The sequence below is a fragment of the Phacochoerus africanus genome, chromosome 8 (genome assembly GCF_016906955.1).
Source record: "Phacochoerus africanus isolate WHEZ1 chromosome 8, ROS_Pafr_v1, whole genome shotgun sequence".
Taxonomy (NCBI): domain Eukaryota; kingdom Metazoa; phylum Chordata; class Mammalia; order Artiodactyla; family Suidae; genus Phacochoerus; species Phacochoerus africanus.
In genome coordinates this window covers 127,440,903-127,467,775 of record NC_062551.1, presented here as the reverse complement: position 1 = coordinate 127,467,775, position 26,873 = coordinate 127,440,903, and the positions used below count along the sequence as shown (strand labels likewise).

General features: G+C 49.0%; 1 protein-coding gene across 3 annotated transcripts in view; it reads right to left on the bottom strand.

Moving 5' to 3' along the window:
- Window positions 1-23,612, bottom strand: part of KCNG2 (potassium voltage-gated channel modifier subfamily G member 2) — a 61,182-nt gene extending 37,570 nt beyond the window's left edge. The window contains exons 1-2 of one of the 3 annotated variants that reach the window (XM_047794160.1): window positions 23,525-23,612; window positions 7,278-7,369 (exon numbers count right to left, since the gene is read on the bottom strand). The gene's annotated coding sequence lies outside the window, so the exon portion shown is untranslated. Of the gene's footprint in view, window positions 1-7,277; window positions 7,370-18,882; window positions 19,874-22,895; window positions 23,243-23,524 lie in introns of those variants that run through there. The other 2 variants (XM_047794162.1, XM_047794161.1) reach the window with 2 other exon arrangements.
- Between the last annotated feature and the right edge of the window lie 3,261 nt (window positions 23,613-26,873).

Here is a 26,873-nt window from a genome sequence, read left to right as displayed (position 1 = left end):
CCTCTTCGAGTTCCTTTGCCTTTCCATATAAATTTTAGAATAATTTTGTCTATAGTTACAAAATATTGCACTGGGATTTTTTTTTTTCTGTCTTTTTGCCATTTCTTGGGCCACTCCCATGGCATAGGGAGGTTCCCGGGCTAGGGGTCAAATCGGAGCTGTAGCCGCCGGCCTACACATGCCAGAGCCACAGCAACATGGGATCCGAGCCATGTCTGCAACCTACACCACAGCTCACGGCAATGCTGGGTCTATAACCCACTGAGCAAGGCCAGGGATTGAACCCTCAACCTTATGGTTCCTAGTCAGATTCATTAACCACCGAGCCATGACGGGAACTCCTGCACTGGGATTTTGATAGGAATTGTGCTAAACCTCAAACTTGCTTTCAACCCTATCACTTGTCACATGCTGTGTGGCTCTGCTGTGTGGCACGCACACATTTAGGATTGCTTTGTCTTCTTAGTGCATCTATCCTTTATTATTATATAACATTCCTATTATTCTGACAATTTTATTTGCCCCTTACCTATTTTATCAAAGACTAAAACTTCTTTTGCATGATATATCTTATTCTTTTTACTTTCAACCTGCTTCTATCGTTAAATTTGAAGTGACTTTCTTATAGATAAACATATAAATGGTTCATCTTTTTACATCTATTTTGTCAATCTCTGCCTTTTAATTGGCATTAGTTTTGTTTATACCATTTGTAACAATCAATGTAATTATTGATTGTAATAGAATTATTGATATGTAATAATGTAATTATTGATATAATCTCCAATCTTATTTTTTGTTTTCTGTTCTCGGTTCTTCAGTTCTGTTTTATTTTTCCTGTCTCCTTGTGGATTGCTTGAATATACTTTAGAATTCAGTCTTGAGGGTGTTCCTGTTGTGGCTCAGCTGCAATGAACCTGACTAGTATCCATGAGGACGTGGGTTCAATCTCCGGCTTTGCTCAAGTGGGTTAGGGATCCAGTGTTGCCGTGAGCTGTGGTGTAGGTGGCAAACATGACTTGGATCTGGCATGCTGTGGCTGTGGTATAGGCCGGCAGCTACAGCTCTGATTCGACCTCTAGCGTGGAAACTTCCACATGCCATGGTTATGGCCCTAAAAAGAGAAAACAAAACAGAACAAAAAAAGAATTCGATCTTGACTCATCTACAGCATTTTTGTGTGTACTTAGTAGTTACTTTAGGTGTTGCGTTATATACACAGAACTTATCACCGTCTACTGGTGGTGCTGCTTTACCAGTTTGAGAGAAGTGGGACCCCTAACTTTTCTTTACATACCTATATCATGCCCCATTTATAACTGTCTTAAATAATTCCCCTACATATGTTTAGAATCATATCAGAAAGTGTTATAAAATTTTCTTCCCACCATCAAACATATTTTAGAAAACTCAAGAGGAGAAGAAAAGTCTATCGCATTTACTCCTATTTTTGTTTGCTATGTTGTCCCTCCCTGATGCTTCAAGATTCCTTCTTTTACGGTTTCCTTTCTCTTCAGGGAAATTCCAATTTGCTAATATTTAAGAGCAGGTCTGCTGGGTACACACTCTTAGTTTTCCTTCATCTAAGAGAGTTCTGATTTCACCTTTATTCGTCAAGGATATTTTTTGCTGCCTTTTAGATTCTGAATTACAGGTTTTCTCTTTTAACACCACAAACACATTTCATACCCTCTGGCCTCCACGGTTTCTGATGGGAAAGCCACTGCCCCCAGTAAGGAAGGTGTCTTTTCTCTCCGCCTTCAAGATTTTACATTCTCTTTAGTTCTCAGAAGTTTGATTAGGACGAGTTGGCATGGAGCTTTTGTGGTTTACACTATTTAGAACTCATTCACTTCTTAAATCTTTAGACTTATATTCTATTGCCAAATTTGAAAAGTTTTAAGTCGTTATTTCTTCAAGCACTTTTCAGCCCAGCTACTTTCCCCTCCCCTCGCAGGACTCTGCTGGCATGAATGCTGGATCTTGTTAATCCCTCAGGTCCCCGAGGCTCTGTTCCGTTTCTGGTCTATTTTCTCTCTCTGCTCAGACGGGACAATTTCCGAGTTCAATCTTCCAGCCACTGATTCTTTCATCTCTCTCTCCATCTGCCCTTGATTCCATCCACTGAGCTTTTCATTTCACTTTTCATACATTTTGGTTCTAAAATGTCCCTTCTGTTCTTCTTGATGTCTTCTGTTCCTTCCCTGAAACTTTCTCACTCTCTGTAAGACTATCTTTCCATGTGTTTCAAGTGTGTTTGTAATTGCTCACTGAAGTGTTTTTACAATGGCTGCTTTAAAAGTCTTTGCCCAGTAATTCTAAGACCTCTGTCATCTTGGTGTTGGTGTCTATTGACTGTCCTTTATCATTTGTTTTGAAATCGTTCTGGTTCTCCCTATGATCACTGATTTTCTAACAAAGCTTGGACACTCAGGGTATCGTGTTAGGAGCCTGGCTCTTATTTAAACCTCCTGCTGGCTTCCTGTGACTCTGACCCGGCAGGTGAGGGCAAGGTGTCATCTCATCTGGCAGCTTCCCCACCTGGACTCTGCTGACCCTTGGGAACTGGTGGGAGTCATGGACATCACCCCCATAGGAGGCAGGCTGACTCCATCCAGCCCTGGAGGTGGAGGCCTGGGGAACCCACTCGCCCTTTGCTGGGGTGGGGCTTCACTGCTTGGCTGGAGTGAGTACTGCCCACAGGTGCTCCCCTGGTGAGGATGCTCCTCTCCTGGCCTTTCTGGGAGGGGCATTGCTGTCTGATTCCCTCCTGCCTCTGGGCCATCGGCTTCTCCAGCTCCTAGTTGGAAGTTTGCAGCACCCCAGGAACTCCCCATGGTGGGGTTTCTTGAGTCCAGCCCTGGCTGTCTACCTTTTCCCTCCAGCTTCCGGATCTTCTCATGTTTGTTTTACATCTGACACCCAGGGATTTTAGTTGTACTCACGGGAGGGACAGAGGAAAGGGCATCTACACCATCCTCCTAGAACTGGAAGCCTCCAAGGTTCTGAAAGCAAGCTACAAAATTTTGCTAATCTTGCGATTTATAATAAAATCATTTTAGGGAGTTCCCATTGTGGCTCAGCAGTAATGAACCCAACTAGTATCCATGAGGATGCAGGTTCGATCTCTGGCCTCTCTCAGTGGGTTAAGGATCTGGCATTGCCATGGGCTGTGGTGTAGGTCGCAGATGTGGCTCAGATCTGCTGTTGCTGAGGCTGTGGTGTAGGCTGGTAGCTGCAGCTCCAATTGGACCCCTAGCCTGGGAACTTCCATATGTTGTGGGTGTGGCCCTAAAAAGACAAAAAAAAAAAAAAGATCATTTTATAGAAATTCTGCCAGTTCTGGAAACAAGTTCAACAAAATAAAACCAATGTGTTTTTTTTCCTCTAAGATTTTTACCCAATTTACTTAAATGAGATATACTAAGCATCTAGGGTGTTCATACTGAAGCCATTCAGCATCTTCTAAAGTTTTTGGAAACTGTTTCTAAATATAAACATGCAAACAGTCAGATGTTTTGGGTGTCCACTGACCCTCATTTCTAAACAGATATTTTTCTAAAATTATTGGTAGAATAATAGTCATTGAACGTGGCTCCAGTCTCTGCAGGATGACTCAGAATTGTAATAGCAGTCTTCACCTACATTCCACCCGATTCTCAGGGAACATCTGTCCTCGACTCCAGCAGCCTGTGGACTCTACTCACAGCTGTGAAATCCCCACCTCCTATACCCAGAACCTTGGCAATAACGTGCAAGTTCTCACTCAGACCCCTCGGTTCAACCTCTGCCTCTTAGGGATTTGAGATCAAAAAGCCTGGACAAGGGCTAATTTACCTCTAGGTGCTTATGAAGCCCAGATAGTTCTACTGAATAAGAAACATTCCATCTGCTCAGAAGAATGGTTCAGACAGTTGGGGCGTGTGTGTGCGTGTGTGTGCGTGTGTGTGTGTGTGTGTGTGTGTGTGTGTGTGTGTGTGTGTGTGTGTGTGTCTTTTCAGGGCCACACCCATGGCATATACACATTTCCAGGCTAGGGATCGAATTGAGCTGTAGCTGCCGGCTTACACCACAGCCACAGCAACGCCGATCCTTAATCCGCTGAGCAGGGCCAGGGATCAAACCTGCATTCTCCTGAATACTAGCCATGTTCTTTACCACTGAACCACGAGGGGAACTCCAGGTTCAGACAGCTAGATGTCTTCCTTTCTACTGGAAATGCACGTAACCCCTAGGAACCAGGTGGTCCCAGCTAGGACCTGTTTCTCTCTAGAAGTGGCTGATTTCCAAAGGGAGGCAGGCCAAGTCCAAGGTGAGGCAGGACACCTTGTGCCAGAAAGCAAAGCAGAGCCACTGTGTGAAAGGGCATTTGTCAGAGACGCAGGCGAGCGTGCAGACTTGGAAAGGCTTCACACAGTGACTGGACTTACTGACAACACGAGTAAGTCGAAGTTCGTGAGTCTACACAGCTGTCAAGAGAGGAAGGGAGGGAAAACACTTTCGACCAAGGGGGACGGGATATAGCACAGCGCTGGCTACCAGGTCCCTGGGATGGGGGAGGGGCTTTACAAACAGGTGTTCCTCCTGCAATGACTTTACTGCTTAAGCAGCCCCTTCCTCCAGTAGTGACACGTAGCAGCCATCCTGACGTCAGGGACCTTGGCCGCGGTGAGGGTCAAGTACAAGCTCTAGTCAGATGCCCAGGCCATCCAGGGCCAAAGAATGTGGGGGATGGAGACCCTAGGACCTTCGGCGTCGATGATAATACTAAGAGGTGGGTGGCGTGTTCCAGAGTCTAGAGTGAAGGAGATCAAGTGGCACAGCAACCATGTGATGTGTATATACCTTGATTCAACTTTTATCCAAAAACCCAACAACACACAGATTCAGGACAAGGTGTTAGAATGGACTTTGGTTGTGAAAGAGAATGACCTTATTTTTAGGAGATGCATGCTAAACTAGTCATGGATAATTGTCTTTATTTCTGTAAACTTCTTCCAAATGGTTCATCTATTTCATATATTTATGAACACACACACATTTCACACATGGCTGTACTTCTATGCTGTACTACTCTTTCAACTTTTCTGTCTGTTTGGAGTTTTTCATCTAAAAGAATTAGAAAAAACCAGTCCCTCTGTCCAAAAAACCTCCACCCAAACCAACAAAAAAATCATTCTGATGATGTTACTTCCCTCCTCACAAAGCAGAATGCAAAAGAACACACAGCCTCCATTTTCATTTATGGAAACATTACCATTGCTTATGCTTGTGCAATGGCTTATTTTATGTGTCAACTGGACTGGCTGTGGGATCCCCAGATATTTTGGTCAGCCATTTATCTGGGTGTTTCTGACCAGGTGTTTTTGAATGAGATTCACATTTTAATCCATAGAGTACAGCAGGTGCCTGGCAGGGGACCTTACACCCTATGCCTTAACATGAAGGTTTTGAGATAAAAGCCCCACCGTGCAGCCATACCTTGTTACCTTAGCTCACTGCCCCTCAGCCCCATAAGGCACAGGCCTCTGATGCCGGCTCCCTGGTCCCGCTGCTGTGGCCTTTCTGTGCTGGATATTCACATCCTGGACCACGGCTGTGGGTCCCCTCCTCCCCACTTTCCTGTCCCTTCCTGGCCTCTGCCAACTGCTCTTAGACAAAGGCTGGCACACCCTTGGATAGAGGGCCCAGGCCAAGGACTCAGCTTTGTGTTTGTGCACCTGGCTTTGTGCTATTTCCAGTCACAGCTGTCACTCAGAACCTACACGCTGGTCTTGACCAAATGGGCCAAATTACTCTTTTTTTTTTTTTTTGGACATTGACATTGACCTGACCTATCCACTACTCACTCATTTATACGGCACCTTTGACCTGCTCAGCTCTTGTCCATCAGTGAGACATTCTTGTGGAAGTTTGTTTCCTTTACACTATTGTGGCCACAGATTTGGGTTTGTTCTATAAACTCATAGTTACTAATTTTTCACTTTGCAAACACCCGCTGACAACGTGGGCGTTGAAACCAGTTAGACTCACAGCTGAAATTCCCAACAACCGTTAAGTCACATCCAAATGTAGCAGGAGAGACTTAGGTAAGAGCCTCAATTAGGTACAAGCTTGAGAAACACCAAGACGAGTTACACACCCTCCTTCACTGCCAAGTTTTAAGACTTTACCTCCCTCCTCAAGCAGATGGGATGTGCTGGGCGGCAGGACAGCCCTGAGACAGGACCATCCAGCTCCTGGAGGGTCAGCACACGCTCATCGCCTCCACACTTCAGGCCAGAGCGCTGATGAGGAGAACCATGCCCGGGAGGGCATTTCTTTGAAAACACAGTATCTAAATGTGTGAAAGTCTCATAAGCCTGCCAAGTGCTATGTACAGCAGATTCTTTTACGTAGGTGGGAAACCCAGGCCTGAGCCAGAAGACAGGATCCAGTCCTCAAGGCTGGTGCCCAGGGATAGCTACTTAAAAGTTCCTTTAAATGCCCATCTCAGGGTTAGTTGGTGAATCAAAAGAGTGGATGAGATGATCTCTAGCCTCTTCCAGACTCAGGTCCCTAAATAACGGATAAGAACAGAAAAGAAGAGAACTGTGGTATTTTGCAAAAAAGCAAGAACAAGTGAGAAGATGGAAGAGGGAAGTAGCAGCAAGGTCTGAAGAGGAGAGAGACCCAGGCAGGTGAGGGACATCTGGGGCAGGTGAGGTATACCTGGAGGACCTGTGGATACCTGGGAGTAGGTGGGAGATACCTGGGGCAGAGGAGGGACACAGAACAGCTGGGGGACACCTGGGGCAGGTGCGGCTGGTGGTTACAGTTTCCGCCCAAGGGGTTAGCCCCTAGACCACCTGCTAGCCTTCAGTCTGGGTCTTAGAACAAACACCTCCCTGACCTTTGTGCCCCTGGGAGGATGAGGCTGGCTGGAGCCTTAGGCCCTGAGGGACAAGGAAGGGAGTGGATGGTAGATACAGGCTCTTTGGGGCCCCAAGTTCATTATTTGGCTGTCACCCAACTCTTTACTCATGGCCACGTCCCTCTGTCCCCCACCTGTCTCTGTCTCTTTCCAAGGAGCTGTCCTGCAAGGAAGGGCATCTAAGGTGCCCCCCTCCCCCCTTGGAAGCCAGTTCACCCCAGTTGCTTTCTCCCCACAGCTGCAGCCTCAATCCTAGAAATTGCTGTGTTTTCAGGGGTCCAATGTTGCAATTCTTTAGGAGACCGTTTAATTCAGACACCTCTTCTCCCAGCGGTGGCTGGGCCACAACGCAAGACCCTCTTACCCTTGGCCGGTTTCCCCTCGTCGGGGCTCATCTCAGGGGCCCCTTTCAGCTGGTGCCAGCTCAGGAGCCCTCTGTTGGTGCTTCTCCAACCCCTGAAACGACAAGTCAATCCCTCTTTTAGGGAGCGGCTTCTTGACCTTGGTTGGGTCATGGACGTCTTGGAGAATTCAGGAGACACAATTCACTTCCTCATAAAATACACAGTCCAGGGTTCCAAGGACCCTTTGAAAACTGCCAAGGTCAGATGGACCCATGGTCCCAGGTTAAGAACTTCTATTTCAGGGAAACCCTTGTATTTATTTCAAATACCAACTAAATTACATCGTGATGGTTATTGTAATTTTCCCCAGTTTTCTCACTCCGTCTACAAAATGTACTGCCTCGCTAAGTGTAGGGTTTTGACAAGATAAATGCAAATATAATAGTTTTTCAGAATGTGTCCTTTTTCTTATCTCCTCTCTGTCTCATCAGCGAGTTAGACACTGGAGGGTGTCAAGCTATAAACGTAAGCGCTGTTACCTCTAGACTCCAGCACGGGGCCTCTCCTCTTGGCCGCTGACGAGTCTTTCTTGCTTTAGGGAGAAAGGATTCTTTTGGGGGCCAGCTTGTATCCTGGGCTCTCCCTCCAACTGCCCATTATTCCCTCTTCCAAGACCACCCCCCGCCCTGGGCTCCCTCTAATCGGTGCAGGAACAATTCACAGTTGGACGCCCCCTTCCAGGACCAGGGTCTCCACCTGTGCCCGGCCCTGTGCTCCACAGAGCACCCAGTGACAGGACATTGTGTCCTCCTGGAACATGCCCTCTTTGTGCTCTGCCCACTGCCCCCACCCCCCCAGCCCCCCAGCCCCCCAGCCCCCCAGCCCCCCAGCCCCCAGCCCCCCAGCCCCCAGCCCCCAGCTCCCAGGCCTGACTTCCGGCTCCAAGACCCTAGCCCACACCCTCACGCCCTAGCTCCGCCCCCTGAGCCGCTGACCCTCCCCGTAAGCAACCCTCCTGTAAGCTAGCAGCCTCTGGGTTAACAGAGCCACTGGGCAGAAGCCAAGGAGTCACTGTGGCTCAGGCCACCTGCCCACCACCTCGGCTGCCTAGGGCCCAGCTGACCCCACGTAAGCCCCATGTCCCTCTAGGTGACCCACGCCACTGGGCTCACGCAGGCCCTGGACTTGGTGACACGAGTCACAGGACCAATGATGGTCTTAGAGGCAGAATCTCAGCTCGTATTTCCTGTGGGTTTAAGTACATCGCGCATGCCTTGATGCCGAGTTTAAGAATATTATGTTCCAGTACAATTGTAACTGCTAAATCTGTCTCAATGTATAGGTAAGAGGATTATAATTAGTACATTTGTGTGCAAATGTCTGTTAAATCCATTTTTCCTCTTAAATAGCTGTTCACAGCTGGCGCCTGGAGAAGAGAGAGCCTCTCTATGGAGGGGGCCCCCCGCTCATCAAGTGCTTGGAGCTGCGGCAGACCCTTGTGCCGCGTGTTTGGGGGCCTGCGGTCTGGAGGAAACAGATCAGGATCCGGAGGGAGGGAGGTGTTAACACCTCCTGTTTCTTTGCTGCATTTCCAAAATCCACCCAGTGCACTCTTGCCCCTGATGACTCTCAGGCCCTCCCTCAGTGAGTCAAGGGACCCAGGGCAGTGCTCAAGCCCAACCCCTGCAGGCTTGTCCCTGCACCTCGATTTCTAAACCTACATCAAAGAGCTCTCCAATGTGGCCTAAATGATTCCTAAGACTGAGAAGTTTGAGAGCTGCTGTCCTAAGTGACTGGCATCCCCAGGTCCTCTGGTAGAGCTGAGCCCTCCGTGGGCCCCAGGGCTCTTTCAGACCTAAGAGGCCATCCCTCTAGTCTAGCCTGGCCGTGGACACCGACCCCGGAGCAGATGTCTTTACAGGAAAGTTCTGCTTAAATGCAGGGAACAGAAAGGAGATGGCTTGAAGTTCTCATGATCACAGCAGCTACCCTCCCACCCTCTGCTGGTCATGCAAGGGTGCAGGGGTGGTCCCTGCATGGACCTGTACCCCCCACCCAGTGAATAGGGGCTGCAGCTAGGAGGCACAGAGCTGGCCCAGACAGCCCCAGACTCTCCACGCTCCAGCTCCAGCTCCAGCCCTGGGCTCTCTGTGTGTCCCCAAGCTGGTCCCCAGAAGGAGAAGGAGACCTGAGGCCTCCACCATGTCCCCAGAGAAGACCAGCAGGACCCTAGTTCCCCCGGTAAGAGCAGTCGGCCTCCTTGCAGGCACCAGACAGCAAATCTCAGTTACCTAGACAGAAAGTGAACATATACCAAAGCAAACTTTCCAGATAATTGAATTTTTACTTTTGAATCATGACAATTCTTAATTGGTAATTTCTTTTTCAAATCAATTTTATTAAGCAAGTGATTAATCATCCATACCTTCTGCAAAAGAATGTAATACACATAACTTGACTTTCGGTGTAGACTCATGTGTGAGTCACTGGTGGTGTTAGAGTGGGGACCACAGGGTCTGGCTTCTCCAGGGAGCCCCTGACACCAACCAACCCCATGTACTGGGACCTGTCAGAGGGAGCAGGGCACCTCCAGGGCAGTTAAACCCATTAACACTGAAGTTCATTCATGCAAGAATAGTCAGGGCCAGCTTGAAAAAGAAAAGCTATGAAGAGAAAACTAAATATAAAGAACTCTTTAAAAACTGGGAGATAAAGGACCAAAAACCCCACAAAAGATGGAAAAAAACACCATGAACAGGCAAGCATGAAAAAAAAAAAGAGCTAAAAATTGCCCTCCATTGTACAGGAGAAATGTTCACACACACTTATCATTAGAGATGTACAAGTTAAGATGCACTGAGATATCATTTCTCACCCACAAGACTAGCAAAAATCTGAAAACCCAACAACACCCAGTGTTGGCCTGGCTGTGAGGAAAACCACACTCCACCATAGGAGTGAGCCTGGTCCCGCCCCCAGAGGGAATTGGCACACCCGAGCACTTTACACAAATGCCGTCCTACTTCTGGGAGTCAACCCCCAGGAAATATAAACACACACCTGCAGAGGTGAGTCAGTGCACCATTGTTTGCAACTGCAAAACATCAGACACAACCCAACGGCCATGCGGAGGAGAGAGACGGAATAAACACCGTGGTTCACACAGTGGGGGCGCGGCAGCTGCAGCAGAACCAGGAAGGTCTCCATGTCGAGAAGTACCTAACCTAAACCTGAACCTGGAGTGGTTTCCAGGATGAATGGCCAAAGGCACCTGTAGAGTAGGCAAACTCTGCATTAGGTGAGGCGTAAAGAGCACACAGATGTCTGTGGATTGGGCAGGTGACACTCAGGAAGATTGGCCCCTTCCGGGGCCACATGCTCCACGTTTCCGTCACGGATGAAACAAAACTCAAGTGGCACAGGAAACAGTAACAGGTATGGCATGTGTACAGCAGCCTCACAGGGGCGGGGGTGGTGGGAAGGTGATAGGAACTAGCCTGAGAAGCTGTGGGAAACAGCATTTGATGGCTGTGCAGTGACATACAAGGCCATGCATGAAAGGCTGTGTCAGGTGGGTAGATTGTCACAGGCTGAGAACACCCTTCTGAAGTGTCAGCATCTCTGAGGCAAAGACAGATGGGAGACATGTTGCAGAAGCACAGAGCAGCTGTGGTGTGGCTCTGAAAGCATCCTGGCAGAGAACCATCCGTGGGAACTGGGGGCATCTGAGGGGGCTTCCACCCAGTTAACGTGCAGGACCAGAGCTGGTTTCCTGGTTTCACTGTGTTATCACGTACAATGGTAACATGAGGGGGAAGTTGGGAGAGGGGATGTAGGAAAACTGAGCTAATTTTGCAGCTTTTCTATAAATGTAAAATAGTTCAAAAAAAACTCTAACCTTTTCTGCTTAAACCCTAAGGCACCAGAATGAAAAGTGCCTTGAGTCTGAGTTTGACAAGTTTTACTGAAGCCTTCACACTCTCTCCCAAAATATTGGTGCGAGGATTTCCTCAAAGGCAGAATCTGCCAGCATGCTCAGCCCACTAGGATGGCCTATCAAAACCTAACGACACATTTTGCAAAAATGAAAAACCTGTCCTAAAATTCATATGGAACACAGGGACTCTGAACAGCCAAGACAACCTTGTAAAAGAACAAAGCTGGTGGGTCTCACACCTCTCAATCTCAACACATCACAAAACGACAGTCATTACGCATGCGGTCCTGGTGTGTGGACAGACACATGGGATGTGAGCAAGAGCCCAGAAATAGACCCTTGGCTGATTTGAGAAAAGGGTGCCAAGGCCACTCGAGGTGAAGAGGGCAGTCTAGTCAACAAATGATAGCAGGAACACCGGGCAGCCACATGCAAAATGGTGAACTTGAACCTTTACTTCACGCCATATAGAAAACAACTCAAAATGGATCAATGATCTAAGTTTAAGAGCTAAAATCATAAAATTTAGGAAAAAACAGGGTCAAATATTCAAGACCTTGAATTTGGCAATGGATACAACACTGAAAACATACACAACAAAGTTAAAAAATAGACCAACCCAGGAGTTCCTGTTGTGGCTTAGCGGTAACGAATCTGACTAGTATCCATGAGGATATGGATTTGATCCCTGGTCTTGGTCAGTAGGTCAAGGATCTAGCATTGCTGTGAGCTGTGGTGTAGGCCACAGACAAGGTTCGGATCCTTCACTGCTGTGGCTGTGGGGTAGGCCTGCAACTCTAGTGTCCTAGCCTGTAAACTTCCACATGCCACCGGTTCAGCCCAAAAAGCAAAATAAATAAACAAATAAATAAATAATAGACCAGGAGTTCCCATCGTGGCGCAGTGGTTAACGAATCCGACTAGGAACCATGAGGTTGTGGGTTCGGTCCCTGCCCTTGCTCAGTGGGTTAACGATCCGGCGTTGCCGTGAGCTGTGGTGTAGGTTGCAGACACGGCTCGGATCCCGCGTTGCTGTGGCTCTGGAGTAGGCCGCTGGCTACAGCTCCAATTTGACCCCTAGCCTGGGAACCTCCATATGCCGTGGGAGCGGCCCAAAGAAATAGCAAAAAGACAAATAAATAAATAAATAAATAAATAATAGACCAACTGGACTTGATTAAAATTAGACTTCTGTGCATTGAAAGGCATTATCAATAGAGTGAAAAAACCCATAGAACTGGAGAAAATAGTTGCAAATCACATATCTGATAAGGGTTTAATATCAAGATTATATAAAGAATTCTACAACTAAACAACAAAAAATGGGCAAAGGACTTGAATAGACATTTCTCCAAAGAAGGCAAACAGCCAACAAACACTGGAGACATGCCAACCAAAATGGCAAGGGCTGGGATGTCTGTTGTCAGAAAGAACAAGTGTTGACAGGAATATGGAGAAACGGGGACCAAGTACACTGCTGGTGGGAACAGAAAGTGGTGCCAACTCTGTGGAAAACAGTTTGATAGGGCCTCAAAAAAGTAAACATAGAATTACCATGCTGGAATTACCAGCAATTCCGCTCCTAAGTATATACCAAAAAAATGGAAAGCAGCAGCTTCCATAGGTGTTTGTCAGCCAGTGTTCACAGCAGCATTATGCACAGTAGCTGGAAGATGGGAGCAAACATCCAGGTGAATGGACAGACAAATTGGTCCATCCATGCAAGGGGATCTTCCTCAGCCACAGAGGGAAATGAAGCGCTGACACCTGCTACAACACAGATGGTCTTGAAAACACCATGCTGAGCAAAATAAGTCAGACGCAAGAGGATCAACATTGTATGAAACGTCTAGAAGTGGCAAACCCATATAAACAAAAGGTAGATCAGAAGTTAGCAGGGGCTGGGGGAGGGGTAAGTAGGGGGCTACTGTTTAATGGGTACACAGTCTCTGTTCGGGGTGATGAAAACACTTTGGAAATGGTGGTGATGGTTGCACAACTTGATGAACGTTAATGCCATGATGGTACTGTTTAAAACAGCTGAAACGCTGGTGCCATGTTCTATCCAGGGGGCAGCCCCTAAATCAAACTGCTAGCTGCGTGGGCCTGACTGCCCCCGAGTTGAGCTCTGAGCCGTCTGTAAACTGCAGCTCTTGCAGACGACACCTGACCGCTGGGCCTGTGAGTGATAGGATGTGGGGTGGAGGGTGGAGGAGCCCCCCCCCCATCAGCTCCCAGTGCTGAGACCTGAGTCCCAGCTGTCCCTGAATGGCTGCCAGGGAGGCTTCAAGGACAGCGAGGCTGTGTCCTGCCTTAGGGCAGGTGCCCGTGAGAACCAGGGATGAGCTGTGCGTGCTGCTGTCAGCTGCAGGTGCTGGGCACTGTCGGACCGGCATCCCTCAGCAGGCCCCTCCCATGGCCAGTGTCCTGTGGGTGTGTGGCCTTGGCCCCTGGCCTCCTTGTATGACCCCCACCCCTCCTTTGACATGGCTGTGACCTCTCTGCTCTTATTTTGCTTCCTTCACCTCTGGAGTATTTGCAGACAATATGCACATATTCAATGAACTTCTGTCCTGGCTCTGGGCTCTGAGGTTGCACCGTGGCACTAGTGACCCAGCAGCCAAGCCAGACCTTGGGGCCTTGGCTCTTTACAGCCCCCCAGGCTGCCAGATGCCCACCTCTACTGACCCAGGCCAGTTCACCCTGAAAACGATCACAGTGAAGGCCTGCTCAAGCCTCCCTGATGCTTCTCTGTCTTGGGACATAGGAAGCTGCAGACCGAGCTGCGCCTCAACCCCCAGGGCTGGCTCAGCATCACATGTCACAGAGGTGATGCCTTAACTGCTGCTGGGAGCAACCCCGCATCCCCCATGATTAGGGTCTCTGAGAACACTCCACCATGAGCCTTTCAGTGATTCCAGTATGGGCTGCTGTGACTTCAGGTCTCAGAAAACATTTCTAGGGGAGTCCTGTTGTCGTTCAGAGAGTTTAGAACCCAACTAGTATCAATGAGGACTTGGGTTTGATCCCTGGCCCCGCTCAGTGGGTTAAGGATCTGGCATTGCTGTGGCTGTGGTGTAGGTCAGCAGCTGCAGCTCCGATTTGACCCCTAGCCTGGGAGCTTCCATATGCCATGGCCCTAAAGATAAGAAAAAAGATAAAAGGAAGAGACATCTTTAATCCTGTCACCACTGACAAGCAGCATAGATCTGGGGGTTCCCCACTCCCTTCCTTCCATGGTTGGCTGAATTCACTTGCTGGCCGTGGACATCTGCAGGGGCAGGGGCGCCCAGGTGGGCGAGGTGCACAGGTGGGCGAAGTGCACAGGTGGAGGGAGATGGATGGATGGACACCTGCAGCAAGGATGCCACAGGGGCAGCACAAAAGATCAAGTGTTCTCAGAGTCCAAAGTTTTCCTCTTTCCTCCCTGGGTGCATCTGACCATAAAACAGGGAAGCTGAGCAAGCCTTTTAAGAAGTCTAGGGTCTGTGCTGACTGGCTGGGTGGGATGGGGGCTCTAAAGAAAGGCCCACATTTTTGCCAAATTGTGGTTCTCTCTGTGATGCTGGGAATCCAGCTGAAATATAGTATTGGATTTTTTTTTTTTTTTTTTTTTTTTTTTTTTTTAGCGGCAGCACCTGCAGCATATGGAAGTTCCCAGGCTAGGGGTCTAATCAGAGCTGCAGCTGCCAGCCTATGCCATAGCCACAGCAATGCCAGATCCAAGTCACATCTGCAACCCACACCATAGTTCACCACAACACCGATCCTTAACTGACTGAGCAAAGCCAGGGATCAAACTGCATCCTCATGGATACTGGTCAGGTCCTTAACCCACTGAGCCACAAAGGGAACTCCTAGTGTTGGATTTTTTTTTTTGAGGCCACTAGAAGTCACACCTAACCTCCCCTACTTCTTTACCCTGTCTGTGAGTTACTAATGGATGCCATGTGGAAGACCTCATCTGGAGGGCAGGCCATCACTCACTTTGACGTTTCCCTGTTGTTGGACATGATTTTAATATTAATTTACAGTTAGACACCATTCTATGAATGCTGCAAAGGGCACCATTTTCTACTGAGAAGCCTTCCTCAGGTCCCAAATAAATATGTTTTAAAGTATATTAATATCACATACATAGATTTTCACTGTAAAAAGTGTTTTTTTTTTTTTCACTCAGCAAATTCCCTGGAGATTCATCCAAACAGCTGGGTGTATCGATAGCTCTCTCTTTTTCTTAAACTGCGAGTAGTATTTCTGGTGTGGGGGGACCACAGTCTAACCATTCACTGTAGAGAGAACCTGGGTTGTTTCCAGTTTTTGACTATTACAAGCAGAACTGCTATAAATTGTTGTGTACAGGTTTTTATGTGAATGTAAGTTGTCATTTCTCCGGGCTAAATGCCCAGGAGTGTAACTGCTGGGTCAGACTGCCGTTGCCTAATTGATTTTATAAGAAACTGCCAAACAAATTTCCATAACATTTGTACCATTTTACATTCCCACCAGCGAGGTATGAGAGATCATTTCTCTGCATCCTTGTCAGCATTTGGTGTCTAGTTTTCATTCTAGCCATTTCGGATAAACGTGCAGTGATACTTTTTGTGGTTTTAATTTGCATTTCTCTAATGGCTAATGACGTGGAACATCTTTTCATGTGCTTATTTACCATCTGTATATCCTCTTTGGGAAGATAGCTGTTCATATGTTTTGCTCACTTTTTTTTTTATTCTTATTTTTTTCCATTATAGCTCGTTTACAGTGTTCTGTCAATTTTCTACCGTACAGCAGGGTGACCCAGTCACACATACACATACACATTCTTTTTTCTCACATTATCATGCTCCACCGTGACTAGATATAGTTTCCAGTGCTATACAGCAGGATCTCATTGCTTATCTATTCCAAAGGCAATAGTATGCATCTATTAAGCCCAAATTCCCAGTCCATCCCACTCCCACCCCCTCCCCCTTGTTTGGCTCACTTTTAAGTGAACTTTTTTTGGTTGTGTTGTTGTTGCTGTTGTTACTTGTTGTTGGCTATTGAATTTTGAGAATTCTTTATATGGTGCAGATGTTGGTCCTTTAGTGAATGTGTGGTTTGCAAATAGTGTCTGCCATTCTGTAGCTTTTCCTTCCATGCTCTTAGGAGGGTCTTCGGAAAAGCCATTTTTGTTTGTGATGAGGTCCGATTTATCAAGTCTCCCTTTTATGGATCACACTTTTGGTGTCGAGTCTAAGTCCTTGCCTGACCCTACAACCAGATGATTCTCTTGATTCTCTCCTATTTTTTCTAGAAGTCTTATAGTTTCACTTTTTTTCTTTCTTTTTAGGGCTGCACCTGCGGCATATGGAAGTTCCCAGGACCATCTGGCCCAGACTCCCTGCCCTGGGCTCCACTCAGGCCAGGTGGCCCAACAACTTTTCTGAGGGTCTCCTCTGCACACCAGGCTTGTGCACGTGTGTGTGCATGTGGGTGAGTACACTGTGTGTAGTGTGTGTATGTATGTGCACGTGTGTAGAGCATCAACCCGTCTCTTCCTCCCTGACAACTAGACTCCAGACTTCAGGAGGTTGAGATATATTATCTGATGATTTAGCTCAGAAGCAACTCACTGGCAATGCTCAGAAATGGCTGCTGCCCTAAGGCCCGGCCCTATGGCCACAGACTAAGCAGTGCTGCTGCCAAGGCCAGAGGCCGGGTGACCACGTGCCTCCACGGCCCGGTGGACTCTTGCAGGGCTGGAGACAAATCCTAACGGCATCATGGAGGCAAGCAGTGGCCTGGGATGAGGTCCTCACCCAAAACGGGTCAAATGAGGTTGGCACAGAGAAACAGGGCAGAAGAAAAAGGTGATGGGTGAAAAAAGCAACCTCCCTGGGAGACTAACAGGATAACAGAGCAGCCAAGATCTCTGAAAAACACACACAGAAACCTTTCCTGTCGTAGGACCCTCAGGGACACACTGGGACACAGAAGCCAGGAGCAGGGCCAGGAGCACATGTCCCAACCCACACTCTCTCCCACACGAGTGTTTAGTAAGGGCTACATGTGACCTTGCCAACAAAAAGACACTTTTGACTTTGGGAATGTGAAGAGATCACGGTGTTGATTTGAGAGGCGCTGAGCACAGAGAGGATGTGGAGGGAACACAGCTTTCCTGGGAGACAACGTGGCAGTTTGCATCAAAAGCCTAAGCCATGTGTTTGGCCAAATGCAAAGTTTGTTTAAGACTTAGCTATAAAGATGTCTATTAGAGAACACTGAAAAATTAGAAACAATGCACGTGGCCAACAGAAGGAAACAAACACATTCAATAAAACAAGTGAAAATGTAGAGACACAAAATAATACCAAGTGCTTATGTGAGCGTCTACGTTTGTGCTCTTTGTGTGAATGTGTGTGGCAACTCTGTGTATAAACTCGGAAATAGACAGAAGGCAATATCCTCACAAATGAGTAGACCTTCCCTCAGGTGGTGGAATTATACAAGATTTCCCTTAAGCCTATGCTTCTCTTTTTTTTCCCAGGCTAGGGGTCAAATCAGAGCTACAGCTGCTGGCCTATGCCACCGCCACAGCAATGCAGGATCTGAGCCGAGTCTGCAACCTATACACCAATTCATGGCAACGCCGGATCCTTAACCCACTGAGCGAGGCCAGGGATCGAACCCACCACCTCATGGTTCCTAATCGGATTTTTTCCTGCTGTGCCACAAGGGGAACTACAGCCTATGCTTCTCTTTAATCCATGTTTTCAAGTCTTCTATGATAAAAATGTGCTTCTTTCATTGTGAAGGAAAAGCACTTTTACCTGCATGTTTTGTATCTGGAACCACAAACTTCCCACTTGTTCCTTGGGCTCAGAGTCAGTTTCTTTTGGTCATGGTTCCTTTGATGTGAAACAATCTCTTCACATAAAAGGGTGTCAGCCCAGACATGACCCACCTGCCGACCTGCAGAGCAGGGCAGGCCGGGGCTGGGCTGTGTGACTTCCCCACCCGCTGGCTCGTCCACCGTAGCTCTGCCTCCAGTGGAAGCACCAGGCCTGGATGTAGGTGTATCTTGGGACTGGAGCCCAGGCAGTTCCTGCGTGACAAGCCCCCCTCAGTTGGAGGTTTCTTATTAAAACAATACTTCACGATTCCCAGAGGTAAGAACCTCCTATTTACCATGAGTGCTGCCTAGCACAGCTCTGTATCTTACTGAGACTCTAGAAATTTTCTATTTCTGATTTGGTGAGTATCAAAGAAGCCAACAGTACATGTTCCCTGTATTTCCTCACCTAAAAGATGTGTTTTTTTTCATAGAAAAAAAGTCAAGGAACGTTTTCATTAGTTAGAAACTGTCATTTTCTTGAAGTAACTGTGAATTAGCTAAATGCTCCAGAGAGGAGATGCCTAAAATAGGGCCTAATAACATCACAGCATCACAACCACATATCACGGAGGATGAGAGGAAGACTCCACTCCCCTCCCTACAACTAAGTAGCTCATCTACATAATGGGCATTCATTTTTAATGTACTTTATTTCACTGAAGCATTTCGTGCCATTGCATTAATTGCTATAATGTTAAATAAAACATAATGGATTTAAAACTTGTGATGCATTTTCTCCCCCATGTTAATCTACATGCTTCTTCCACTCCCCCAAAGAAGAAAGGAAACAGAAGGGGAACCTGCTTCCTACCTGTTTCTTTAGGGAGATGATCTGAAGTCTGCTTGGCTGGGTCGCTTGGCTCAGACTGTGCTCACGGAGATGGCCGGACGAGCTTGAACCCGAGCTGAGGTAGACGACTCGGGTGGGGAGCCTTCCAGGGGCTTTCTCAGCAAGGGGCAGGGCTCTGAGTCAGCGCCCACTGCCAGGCCTCGACCTCCCTGTGTGAGGGTCTGGCCGGGGAGTGCTGAGAGACGATCTGGGTCCCAGACACGCAGCCTGGGTAGGGCCTTCCCATGGTTGTGACCAGAACACAGGGAACCACACCTGTGATGCTGAAATGCTGACGCTTTCTGTTCTGCTCCTGCTGCAGAGATGCACAACTCACAAGCAAGCATTTCCCACCTTTGCAGTGGTGAGGGTCACTGGGGCAGACCCCCTTCCCTGATGGTGGGAAGGGTGAAGGACGTGTGGAGACACCCAGATGGAGCACAGGGGCCCCTGGAAACCACGTCAGCCAGGCAGACCCTCTGCCCACACACACACCATCCCGCACTGAGTCCTGCTGAGGCCGGGTGGCCGCAGGCCAGTGAGGACTGATTCAGAAACACAGAGGTCACAGCCTCTTCTACTGGAAAAGGCTCATCCTTCACAAAAATGAATTTGCCTCTCCAAGCTAGAATTTTGTAAACACCTCTGCAACTTTCAGATCAGCCTGAGGGTTTCTGAGGATCTGCTGGGCCATCATCTGGCCTTGACTTTCATGTGCCCAACTTCTCAAGTCTAATCTAAGATTTAACTCCGTCATTTAAATATCTGAGAAGGTTAAAAATATCCTGGAAGGTCATTAAATTCTGGGAACTGCGGTCCAGGGCCCTGGCCGCCACTGGAGCTTGCCTGCTTCCTTCTCAAGGGAGGCCAAGCAGAGCTGGGGACATGGGCAGAGCAGGCTTGGCCAGGAGGGCAGGTGCCCAGTGAGGCCAAGGGAGAGAATGCTAAATCCTGAGAGGCCTGTCCAGGGCTGGGGTGTGTGTGTGTGTGGGGGGGGGGTTGGGTGGTGCAGAGCCTGGGCCCCTCAGGAGCAGCTGGGCCTCAGGGCCAGGGGGACCGTATGCCCTTGGCCTGCACAGTTTGCTCTCACTGTCTTAGCTTCATTAATTTAAAAAGCAAAGTAAAGGTCTTCTGTACTATTTATACGTGACATTTCAATTTGTCTTCTAAAAAACACAATCAAATTAAAATACTGGGTGTTTCATTTTGAGTGAATGTATTATTGACAACCTTTTATTTTATTTTTATTTATTTATTTATTTATTTATTTTTGGGGTCTTTTTTGCCTTTTCTAGGGCCGCTCCCTCGGCCTATGGAGGTTCCCAGGCTAGGGGTCCAATCGCAGCTGTAGCCACCAGCCTACACCAGAGCCACAGCAACGTGGGATCCGAGCCGCGTCTGCCACCTACACCACAGCTCATGGCAATGCCCAATTCTTAACCCACTGAGCAAGGCCAGGGCTTGAACCCTCAACCTCATGGTTCCTAGTCGGATTCATTAACCACGGCACACGATGGGAACTCCTTGACAACCTTTTATGAAACAAGTTTCTCTGCTGAAAGTCAGAGTTAAGATGTGGTTCAGTGCTGCCTTCCCACCTGACATAGGAGGAATCAGAAACTAAAACAGCAGTCGCTGACGATGCCCACCGACTCACAGCCCAGGAGGCCCAGGACACACGTATCTGCCATCACAGTGACACACACCTGATCCTTCTTTGATGCGGCACAAGGCTCTGGGTAACCTGTCCGCTGTCTGACCATAAGCAGCCTCTTGAGGGGGTGCCATGGCTCATCCTAAATGTCCCTGTTCCTCATGAAATCGCCTATCAGGACTCTGGCGCTCAGATCCACACACATGGCTGTTCTCGGACCCCCTGGACCCATCTCACATGGAAAGCCCCCCACCCCCAGCGCCCCTCTCCTGGCTCCTCTGACCCCCACCTCCCACACATCCTAACACCACCTTCTCTGCTCCCTTTCACTCCCACCTCTTCACATCCAAGCACTGCAGAAGTGAAGCCCCCTGCCCCCCGCCCCTGCCAATACCCCTCAGTTGCCCTGCCTTCCTGGGGCCTGGGGGAAGAGTAGCTGGAGCCTGTCGTGGTTGGGGTGGCAGGCCAGGGAGGCTGCCCGCAGTCCAGCTGCCAAATCCCTTGGGACAGAGATGCCACCTGCTTTTGCCAGGGCGAAACCCAACATTTTAACATTTCCTACCAACCTATGTGTTCCATGTGACCTTTTAATCATGGTATATACACCTGTAATTATGATAATGCAGCTCTCAGCCATATCCTGGCTAGAAACTCTTAATTAAACTCAAACAATGAATCAACCAGAACATATTTCTGAGCATCTGGAGTGTGCAGGCCTCAGTGCCAGCCAAGAACTAGCTTCCCTCCCTTTCTCTCATGCCTACAAAAACACCCAATTTTTCTTAAATTATGGAAATCTCCGTGTATTAAAAAAAAACTTTTGCAAAGTGGAATACACAAATTGTAAGACAAAAGCGATCAGAACACTTTGCTACTGGCCTTGGAAGGAACCTGAGAACTGTTCCCATAACCTGTCCCCAATACTCGTCTTTTGCAGGCAGTACTCTGCAATCCTTACTATGTGTGTGGCTGGTAAGCAACAGGGACCCATAGAAAGTGGATTCCAGCCCCCAACCCACAACGCTTCCTGTAACTCAGTTTAAGAGAAGCCAGAGTGATGTCATCCATTGACTAACCGGGCATGTCACAAAACCTTTGGAGGCCAGCTGCAGACCTGCACAGTCCTAGAGAGGAGGGTGGGAGGAGTGAATGCCATCTTCTGCTTAAATCTTCCTGAGGTTTTTGGGACCTGCTCTGGATTGCTCAGCAGAGATGGAGTCTCTGAGTCTCTCATCTCATCTCAGTTTACCTAACTGACCCCTCAGCAACTGCCCCTGAACAGGGCTGGGGAGGTGAAGGAGCCTGCCACTGCCACCTCCTGGTGGGGGGGGGGGTGCCTCCCAGCAGAGTCACTGCCACATGCACCAATCAAGGTCCATTTACAATAGCCACTTGCTCCAAACCTTGGCCTTGAGTCCAGAACTCAGGAAACTAGTGTCTGTGCAGCCCCAGGAGAGGGAGGAGAATGGGAATTACAAAGGCCAAGTAAAATCCATCCCAGTGCAAATCCGGCTCCGGATGAGGTGACAAAGGTGGCAAAGGGAGTCCATGACCAGAGAGCCCTGGCTGAAGAGCCAGAAACCAGAAAGAAGGAGGTGGGCTGGGAGGGAGCTGCACTGGTCATCGAAAACCTCTGAAGTATAAACATGCCACGGCAGGCGCTGGCCCAGCCACTCTGTGGCTTGGGAGACTTCCAGGGGCTCGGAGAGACCCCAGCTTGCCCTTCTGGAAGTCCTGGTCATCCCTGCCGAAGCCCAGGACCCCTTGAGCACCCGCCCACCTCATTCCCCCGGCCCCTGTCCAGACGCTGGGCTGCTCTCTGCTCCCCCAGCCCCAGCGCCCAACCTGAGATGAGCGGGCGAGTGTGGGAGCCCCCTAGACTCGGCTCGAGCGGTGGGAGGAGGGCGCAGGACGCGCTTGGGCTCCGCGTTTGCAGAATTCCAGGCTGCTCGCGTGGGGCTCCCTCTCCAGGATTCAGATCATGGCCTGGCCAGAGAAGGCAAGGCTGGGAGGGCTGCCGCGCGAGCATGTTTGCGAGTGTGTGTGTGTGTGTGTGTGTGTGTCTGTGCAACGCTAGTCTGCATGCACGGATGTGTACAGGCGGCGACATCCCCTGAGCTTGGGAGGGGCGGCAGGAAGGGGAGAGGAAAGGACACCCGCGAGCCCAAGACTCTCCCACGTCCCGCCCCCTCTTCGCGGAACCGGATGCGCCCACGGCCAGCCAGGGTGGGCTCCTGGGAGATTCCTGGTCACCCAAGTCAGGTGCACCCACCCTTATCTCCCGCCCAGGTCACACTTCAGGTCGCGGATGCCGCTTTGCCGCACCTGTCTTTCCTCTTACCTGGGCTCCTGCAGATTCGACGCGGACAGACGGGGCGGCAGCCGTGACCAGGCCACCGCCGCTCGGACCTCCATGAAAGCGCACGAAGCTGTCGGAACCCTAGCGCGCCTCCGGCAGGGTGCCGGTCCCCCAGGGAACTCGGAGCCTGGCTGGGGGCTAGGGGCGGCGCCCATCCTCGCCCCGCCCCCGATGGCGGAGAGGGTGGGGGATAGGGGCACCTAAATGTTCTTCTGGAATCTCCTTTGCTCCCACCCCTCCCAGCACTGGAGTAGAGACTACGCGCGCCGGGCTACTGCCTTTTCGGGACAGGTACCTGCGTCCCTCCTTCCCTGCTCCCGCCGCAGACGCTCTGGTACAGACCCCTGCACCCCTCCCGCCCTTTCTCCTGCATCAGGACCTTACGGGGTAGACCCTCGGTCACCGCTACGATCCCACGCCGCGCCTGCACCCTGTTTCCTCTCTGGCCTCGGGACCCTCCGGCGTAGATTCTCCTGTCCCTGCTCCTGCTGGGGACCCACGGGTGTAGAACCCTCCCGCCCCCGCTCTTGCATCGGGATCCTCGGTTGCAGAACACCCGCACCCCAGGACCCTCCCGGGTAGATCTTCCGCCCCACCGCGCATAACTTTACCTCGGGGCTGGACTCCGCGGGCTGCCGCTCTGCTTGCCCAGCCGGCGGCCTCCTCGGGGCGGAGCGCGGCGTCTCCGGAGCCCGCAGCCCACGGAGTCCGGCACCGCCCCGCGCGCCGCCCCCGGCCCGGCCCGGCCTCGGCGATACGCCTGGCTACGGTGGCGCGGCGCCCCCTCGCGCCCGGCCTCTGGTCCCTAGGGCGAGCGGACCCCAGGCGCGGCTGCCCGGCGGGAGCCGGGAGCTCAGGGGCGTGTGTACTCAGGGCGAACTCTCCGGGGCGCACAGCGCTGGCCGGGATTTGCGCACCGCGCCCACCGACGCGACTGGCACACGCGCTCACTCGCAAACACTTGCAAACACATACAGCGGCAGCTCCAGAGGCACAGACCCTCCCAATCCTCCTGCCCCAACCACACCCCACAGCGGCCCTTCCAGCAGAGGGGCGGGCGGGGCGCTCCACGCGCGCGCGCGGGCGCACGAACCGGGAGGAGGGTCTGGAAAGTCTAGCCAGGTCACCTGAGACCCTGCTTTTCCGGGACAGCACTGCCCCTTGCACACCTGAAAGGTGCGTCTAGGATTACTGACAGCCTCTGTGAGGGCTGTTTCATCATTTGCGTTCACAGGATGGAGGTGTTCCTCTCCAGATTGAGCCTGAGCACCGAGACCTTGGAAAGAAGGTTTTTTCCCTCAGAAACACTCTTTTTTTTGGGGGGGGGGAGTGTCTTTTTAAAAAATATTTATTTATTTATTTATTTATTTATTTATTTATTTATTTATTTATTTATTTTTCAGGGCCTTACTTGCAGTATATGGAAGTTCCCAGGCTTGGGGTGGAATCAGACCTGTAGCTGCCGGCCTACATCACAGCCACAGCAACACCAGATCTGAGCTGTGTCTGCAACCTACCCCACAGGTCACGGCAACCCCGGATCCTTAAACCCATTGATCGAGGCCAGGGATTGATCCCGCGTCCTCACGGATTCTAGTCAGGTTGACTACCCATGAGCCACAACAGAAATCCCAGAAATATTCTTTGAATATCAGAGAGGGAAAGGCCTGGCCACCCCTGTCCTGGAAAGGCCACCTCTCCCACAGGAAGTGATGACTTCTGAGTGCCAGGCTGTCCTGTGTTTTGCTCAGCTTTATCAGTTAGCAGTCTTCCCTCGGTTGAGCAGAATCTGTTGCGGGGAGGGATTCCCCTCACCCCTGGATATTTGTAGCTTCTGAGACAGAACCAGAGGACCCCTTTTAACAGAGAAGGCCCCACCCCTGAGAAACACTAAGAGATAATAAGCAAATGAGACAACTCATGGAAAGGTCTTAGCAGGGCCTGACACCCAGCAAATGCCCAGCAGCTGGTAGTTTTATTTACATGAGTATGATTGTGGGTGGTATGCATGATTTCTCAGGCTAAATATTCCCCAGACCCTTGTCCTTCCCGGGTGAGGGAGTGGAGCAATTTCCAGAGTCAGCTCCACCCTTGCTGCCCATGCAGGGTGCACTTTGTTTCCATCTCTCAGTGGTGATATGCAGAAGCAATGAATCCATCCCCTCCTGGCTCCAGACATGCTGAACTAATTGCTTGGTTATAGAGAGAGGGAATTGGCTTATATGAAAGAATACCCACAATGGACACATTTTATCTTCAGGTACCAGGCAGCCCTCTGGCAGAGTCTGGGCTGAGTGACCCGTTTCACTCTGTATGTCTGATCATTTTGAAATCACAGTTAGGCAGCATCAATATGGAGCTAATGCTGTGGGTGTTAGACCCTTTGGTGGCCACATATCCAGAGATCCCATTGCTACTGGTATTTGAGAAATGCATTGCTGATTGTCCACAAGGATAGGGACTTAGGGCCAGGGTTGAAGAAGCTGGTACCATCATTCCCAGTAGACCCATCATTGCTGGTTAATGCATTTGCATTTTTGTATAGCTTCTGTTTTAGGAAATGAGCAAACATTTGCAAAATGTTTTTGGAACATAATTGCCTCACTGTAGACAATTAGTAAACCTTCTGTGAAAAATACAAAGGAGAAAGTAAGAAATTCCTGTATCCTCATCTCCTTCATTTAGACTTTATCACTGTTACTATTTGAGACTTATTTTGGTACCAAAACATTGTGGACTTTTATTTATTTTTTATTTATTTAAAAATTGTTTTTATTTCCCCAGGAAATTATTTTTCTTTCTACTGTACAGCATGGTGACCCAGTTACGCATACATGTATACATTCTTTTTTCTCACATTATCATGCTCCATCATAAGTGACTAAACATAGTTCCCAGTGCTACAGAGCAGGATCTCACTGCTAACATTTTGGACTTTTAAAACGCAAGAATGTATTTTTTGTTTGTTTCTCTACAAAAATAGCATCACAGTATCTCCTGGATTTTCACTGGATTTAACAGGAAATGAATGTCTTCAATGTTTTCCAGGCTCCAACATCATTTTAAATGATTGCACAGGATTCCATCTTGTGGCTGGTACCGTACTTTAACTGAAACTCTGTTATGTGACATCTGTGTTTTCTCCAGTTTGTCACTATTATAAAATACTTCTGCCCAAACAATTTTAGAGGTATATCTTAACCTCCTTTCTTAACTACAGTTAACAAATTGGTAAATACTGACTGGTATGTTATTAGTGGAAAATTCTTGCTGTGAATGTAGTTGAAACTTCATTTAAAGAAGCAAAAAGTTTGCTTACGCATTTATTTATCTCTTGATCTTAGCAGACAGTAAGCCCTTTGTGCAGGGGTATTTTTAAAAAAATTTCCTTATCTTTAGGAGTTCCCATAGTGGCTCAGTGGTTAATGAATCCGACTAGGAACCATGAGGTTGCGGGTTTGATCTCTGGCCTTGCTCAGTGGGTTAAGGATCTGGCGTTGCCATGAGCTGTGGTGTAGGTTGCAGACGTGGCTCGGATCCCGCGTTGCTGTGGCTCTGGCATAGGCTTGGCAGCTACAGCTCCGCTTAGACCCCTAGTATGGGAACCTCCATATGCTGTGGGTGCGGCCCTAGAAAAGGCAAAAAGACACACATACAACAAAACAAAACAAAACAAAACAAAACAAAATTTCCTTATCTTTAGCATGGGCAGAGGGCCTGGCAGCCAAGTATGTGGTAGTAACTGTTTACTGTGAATGCATGAGTGAGAAAAGGAATGAATACTATTACAAATATAGGTATCTAATTACTTTCTTTACCAATATTTTCCAAATTATGAATTTTCCTATAATTTTTACCTATAATTTTTAGGAATTTTCATTTATTGTCTCCTTTTCAAAACAAGGTGATATATTCTCTCTTTCTTTTTTTGATAACAGCTTTATTGAGAAAGAATTTAGA